The sequence below is a fragment of the Haliaeetus albicilla genome, chromosome 18, assembly GCF_947461875.1.
Source record: "Haliaeetus albicilla chromosome 18, bHalAlb1.1, whole genome shotgun sequence".
NCBI lineage: Eukaryota > Metazoa > Chordata > Aves > Accipitriformes > Accipitridae > Haliaeetus > Haliaeetus albicilla.
Window position 1 is genome coordinate 13813796 of NC_091500.1, and position 6335 is coordinate 13820130.

A 6335-nucleotide genomic window follows, 5' to 3' on the forward strand; every position below is an offset into this window, starting at 1 on the left:
AAATCACAGGCAAACCACAAGGCGTACCACCAGCAAGAAAACCTTGGATTATTCTGTAGAAGATATTTCTGTACTTTACAATGGAGCATTTTGGTCTGCCTGCATGTTTTGTTCTCAGGTTAGTAAGTTCAGTGGTAGATTTTCTGACCGTTCTCATTCAGGATCATGAAAAGTTTGTGTTTAGTGTCACTTTGGAGCTGAGCTGTAGATAAAGCTCTAATGAGTGGTGTTGATCTTTTGTCCAGTTTCTGTTTTGCTGGCATTACAAATCCATGATAAATGTTTTCCTTGCAGCCAGGACTACTGATTTATTCTGTATTCAAAACTTTCATCTATAAGAAACAGTTTTAGTATATACATGCAAAATGATCGGCCTACATTAGTGTATGTTCCAAGTAAAATAAAATTTAAGGGGCGGGGGGGGGGGGGAAGTGAAAGAAGATAACAAGGATAAGTGTATCCCAGTGCCAGCCTTTTAGTATCTTCTATATGGTAGAATAATATTTGAGGCTCTGGGAGTGACCAAGATACACTAGCAAATGCTATTGTGTTGGTTTTGGATTTGTTTTTAAAGGTTAAGAAACTCACCTTGGTATTATTAATAGTACTTAATAAGATGCTGAACAGTTCAGTTCTGTCAGTTTGTTTAATTTGCAGTTAGGATCTGTTCAGAATACAGCATGAGCTGACTGGTTTTTTGTTTGTTTTTTTTTATCCAAGACAAGTTCATGCTCTCGAGATGCTTGTGCTCCCAAAAGCAGGTGAATAAAGAGTTCATTTGTGTCTCCAAGAGCAATGCTTCCTAGGGCTGTTAATCCTCCTTTGCCTGAAAAAACACTGATAGCGTTTGCATCTTTGACAAGCTTTTTGCTGCCTAGTAAATGCAGCAAAGCAGCAAAATATATCACCTTTCTTTTGGATAAGGAGAACCAGAGATTAGGGAAGAAAGATCATAACTCACGATTTCTTTCTCTGCTGGAAATCATAAGTGAAGACAGTACGTCATTGCAACAGATGCAAAATAGACACTTTTGTATTTATAAACAAACCAGTGCAATTCAATGAGTGGAGTGGCTACATATGATTTGGATATTTTCCTTGTATAATGATTCTGTGATTTGTTGTTTGTGACATTCTGCACTGTGAAAAGATGCTTTGAGAGGATGGCCATAGAAATAGATACCTTCATCATAGGGGTAACAATTCCTACACTTGCAAAAACACAATAATTTTTCAAATTTGTTTTTATTTACCTCTACTTTCCCTTCAAAAGCCAGCAAACTGGGTAGGTACTCTGTGCAAGGTCAGATTTCACAAAACAGTACGCAGACGGTAATTGTACCTCTGTTACCCACAAAACGGGATGCTAAGTGAAACCTTGGGCCCTTTGCTCCCGAGAACGATGGTGGGTTATCACCCAGCCAGGTCTTCTCCCAAAGAGTGTGTTGCTTATGCAGAAGTACAGAATGACAGCAGACCACACAGGAACTGAAGATTTTACCTGTGTTCATCTGTCAGCAGGTGAGTACCGAACAAGAATGCTCTAGCTGGAGAGCAAATCAAGGGCAGGGCAACCTTGAAACAGCCACAGCAATTGAAGAAAGTGAAAAAGGGGGCCAAGGCAAGGATTTTGCTAGGGTTATATTTCACTGCACAACACACAGCAAGTAACATCTAACACCTTGCTGGTTTATCGTACTGATTGATGAGAGACTGAGAGATTCTGAAGGAAGGGAATGAACACAAAACTAGAAGTGTTCCACCTTTAAAATGGATTTATTATTGTAGCATTGGCCACCATGTCTGCCACATTTCTTACTTAAAAATTTCCAGGTTCCTAAATTCTAGTATTTTTAAAAGAGAGTACACGTTTTCAGTAAAGCCCTGAGACTTGTCTCACTTTTGAGGTTGTATGATTTGATCTGTATGCCCAACTTGTCATAAACTTGTGTATCAGTAGAGCCACCTCCATTATTTATGTGTTTTCATCTTTCATTTGTTTCAAATGATGTCCATACTTCTTATATCAGAAAAAAATTAAAAACTAAATCACTGTCCACCCTCTCTGTTTTTATGGACTTCTAATAAACTCAGTCTTAGTTGTGTCTTTCCCAGCCTGTTGAGTCCTAGTGTGCTTAGTTATTCCTCTGTAACCTTTGGTCATCTTCTTTATTTATCTCTATATCTTTCTCAGTATATTTTTTGAGACATGGAAGGGAGGAGCAGAGCTATGCCTTGTATCAAATGTTGCGGACACACCAGAAGTTCATCTAGTGGCATAAAAATGTTTTTCAATTTGATTATTTAACTGTTATGGAGCACTTGAGGTAGTGTTTGTGTAGGATTATTTGTTTTGACCCTGAGCTCTCTTTCCACATTGGTAGCAGTCATCTGAGATTACATTACTTTATATGTTTTTTACAGTTTATTTTAAGATCATTTGTCTCATGTACATCATTGTAGTTACAGATTGAAGTCCATTTACCAGTTGATCACCCAGACAGTACATTTCATGAAGACTTTCAACAGTTTTTCATCCAGCCCTTGTTCGTACTCAAAACCTGGTCTTCATCAGCACTCTTTGACACCTTTACTAGTGGTCCCCTTTTGTAGACACAGAAAATAGTAAACTTGAGTCTCTTGAGCAAGTGCCTGCACTTGAAAACAGCTAGCTCATTTTGCTGAAGATGAGGCACGTATATAAAAGAAGAGTAGATAAAAGTCCTACAGATGGTCAGGAACAGGCTCGCTCTTTTAGCTTAGTTAAATCATCTGCTGACATGGTTCTGTTCTCCACAAGAGCTCAGTGCCTTAAACCCTCATATGTTTGTCCTCAGTGATGCTCTGTTGCACTAGGTGGAGATGGAGTACTGAGTTTCCAGAATGAATGAGCATCCCATCATACAGCAGGAAGACTTAAGCAAGACTGGGTCAGAGCCTTATCTTTCCTTAGTGCTTAGGAGAGTTGGTTTTTAACTACAACCAGTATTTTCAGTAGGTAATTATAACAGCTAATACTTTATAGAAAAAAAAAAAAGAGCACCTCTCTAAACCTTTCTGACTACCATGACATTCAGAAACACGAAAATCTTTCTTACTTTGATTTCTTCTTATAGTGATAAATTTCATCTGTCATTTTTCTTTACTTGCTTTGGGGTTGGCTAACAAAGGGGATGGCTTAGTGCACATGCTAATAACTATGCTGTTTGAACAAAGTGGGGCATTTTATCATGTTAACTGAACCTTCATAGGATACACTAAGCTGTGCAAACAGAAGATAAAGTCTGACGTTATGGCCAGCTCAGTCATAGCTAGATCTGAACAACCTGGTCAACGTTTCTACCTAAAAATAGAGACTCTGCTTCCTGAAGCTGTCTGGGAGTGGATGGCAGAGACCCCAACAAATTCTCTGTTGCACAGCTGTGTCATTTCCAAACCCCAGGTTCCTGTATTGCTTATTAATACCAGATACGTGACAGTTAGTGGAAATTTTTTATGTATGTGCCTGGTTGACCCCGACTGGATGGCAGGTGCCCACTAAAACGGCTCTATCACTCTCCTCCTCAGCTGGACAGGGGGGAGAAAATATAACAAAGGGTTTGTGGGTCAAGGTAAGGACAGGGAGAGATCACTCACCACTTACCGTCATTGGCAAAACAGAGTAGGATAATGAGAAATAAAAACAAAATCTTAAAACACCTTCCCCCACCCCTCCCTTCTTCTCAGGCTCAACTCCACTCCCAGTTTTCTTTCCCTCCTCCTCCCAGCAGCACAGAAGGAAGGGGAATGAGGGTTGGGGTCAGTTCCTCACACGTTGTCTCTGCCGCTCCTTCCTTCTCAGGGAGAGGACTCCTCACTCATCCCCTGCTCCACCGTGGGGTCCCTTCCATGGGCTGTAGTCCTTCAGGCACAGCTTGCTTCAGCGCGGGCTTTCCACAGGCTCACAGCCTCCATTGGGCACCCACCTGCTCCGGCGTGGGTTCCTCCCCGGGCTGCAGGTGGAGATCTGCTCCCCCGTGGACCTCCCTGGGCTGCAGGGGGACAGCCTGCCTCACCATGGTCTTCCCCACGGGCTGCAGGGGAATCTCTGCTCCGGCGCCTGGAGCACCTCCTCCCCTCCTTCTGCACTGACCTGGGGGTCTGCAGGGCTGTTGCTCTCACTCCTCTCTCTGGCTGCAATTGCACAGTTGGTTTTTTTCCCCCTTCTTAAATCTGTTCTCCCAGAGGCACTACCACTGTCACTGATGGGCTCAGCCTCGGCCAGTGGCAGGTCCATCTTGGAGCCAGCTGGTATGGGCTCTGTCGGACATGGGGGAAACTTCTAGTAGCTTCTCACAGAAGCCAACCCTGTATCCCCCCCACTACCAAAATCTTGCCATGCAAACCCAATACAATGTATACTCAATTTATATGTGGTTGTTATTGAAAATAGCTGTAAAAGCTGAAATACCTGATTTAGTCACTGGTCAGCATGCCTAACTGGCAAAGCTGAGTATTAAACTGATATTCATTCTTCTGAAGATATGAAATGCTAAAACATTTCCTGATAGCAGTTGGTGCAAGTCAGCCTCTTTTCTCAAGTCACAAAGGTAATAAAATACCAGACCTGGTACACTATTTATAAGGAAAAAGAGGGAAACAATTGGTGGTAATCTCTGACGGAAATAAGACTTAATGGCAAAAGTCAGTGTATGTAAACTTAACATAAAACATGAGATTATCATTAAAACTGAATTATCTACTCAACATGTATTCCTCTCCCTCTGAAATCAGCATCTTCTGCCAAGCTGTGCTGACACCCTGTCACTGAATGTCCTCTTAGTCTACCCTCCCAGGCTTCCCTTGCTTGCAGGGCATGGTAACAGGGAAAGCAGCTTCACACAGAGCTCTGATTTACAGTCCAATGTCGTTTGCAACTCATACAGAAAACTGTGTGACAGCCTTTTTCTGTAAGAATCTTTATCTACATAATGTGTGTGTAAAATATTTATTCTAATGAGCAAAGCAGATGTATGCTGTTTAAAAATAAAAAGTAATGCTTGAAAACAAATAAGCAGAAGGAGTTTAGTCTAAATGGGAGAACAATACAGAACACAAACTGCGAATGAAACCGGGGGGGTGATTTTAATTAATCTGGTAGTACCATCTGCGCTGGTTCTGGCTATAGAGGAAAAAAGACACAACAGTATCTGAATGCAACTTTCAATAGTGTGTACGTGAAATATATACAGGCAGTATCCTATATAATCTCGAAAAGTGAATGGTAGTGCAATTTAAGGTCCAGTCCTGGAAGTGTTTCTTTTGTGAACTCCTCCGTTCATTTAAGCACTTAATGATTGTTTGTTATTGTGCTGCTTTAAATGTTATTTCTGGTAAAGAGAAAAGTGGAGCAAAAACTAGCCTAGGCGATTTTGGAGCTATAAATGCCACAGCTGTTCTGTAACAAAAATGTTCCTAAGATGTGATTTTTTTCAATCTTTGGCACTTTCTTAAACTGTTCAAAATTGCTGGACATAAGTGAATGAAAAACTAAAAGTGATTGTGAGATATGGCTTCCCATATGAAGTAAGGTCCAGTTTGAGATGGTTCAAGATTCAAGATATTTAAATTTTTGGGTTGTTAGCTTCATATCCAGGTATAATCTATATCTCTTCAATGACTTGATAGATCTCCAGAGGAAGGAAACTCCTAAGTAAATATTAAGTGGTGCAGTTAGGTTGGTTTTTTTTCTTGTTCATAATGATAGAAAAGCAACTGGCATGGCCACACCAAACAGCTGAGACTAATTGTGGGATTTTCTGAATTATTTTAACTCACACAATTCAGGAGTTTGATGGAGACCATTCCTCTTGGTCTGGAGAGGAATGAAAGCAGTATATCTTTCTTATAGAGATGAGTAATGAGCAAAGGTAAATGAATGAAGGGGACTACAAGCTACTGTTTGCAATTAGAGCTTTAGGTTTTTTAATTAGCTGTTGATTCCTTCACAACAATTTGCTTTTAGAGGGCACTATTTATTATAGTGGTAGTCCCTTGATGCCCCAGTAAAGACTCATACTGTGAAAGCACTGCACCTGTATGTAACAGAATATTTACATCATGTGTTAAAGATGATGTGCTTAGAGAAAATAGGCAGTGAAGACATCATGATAACATGATCTTTGCACAGATTCTGCTCCACATCTGCTTGTCCTTACCCACGTGAACCTTACCAGGTTGAAGATGTCTTTTTTTATTTTGTTCACCAAATTGGGTTTGTTTCTTTCACCACCTTTATCTAATGATTCTTAGCTCAAACAAAAGTTTGGTCTTACATGCCAGTTAGCAGGGAAAAA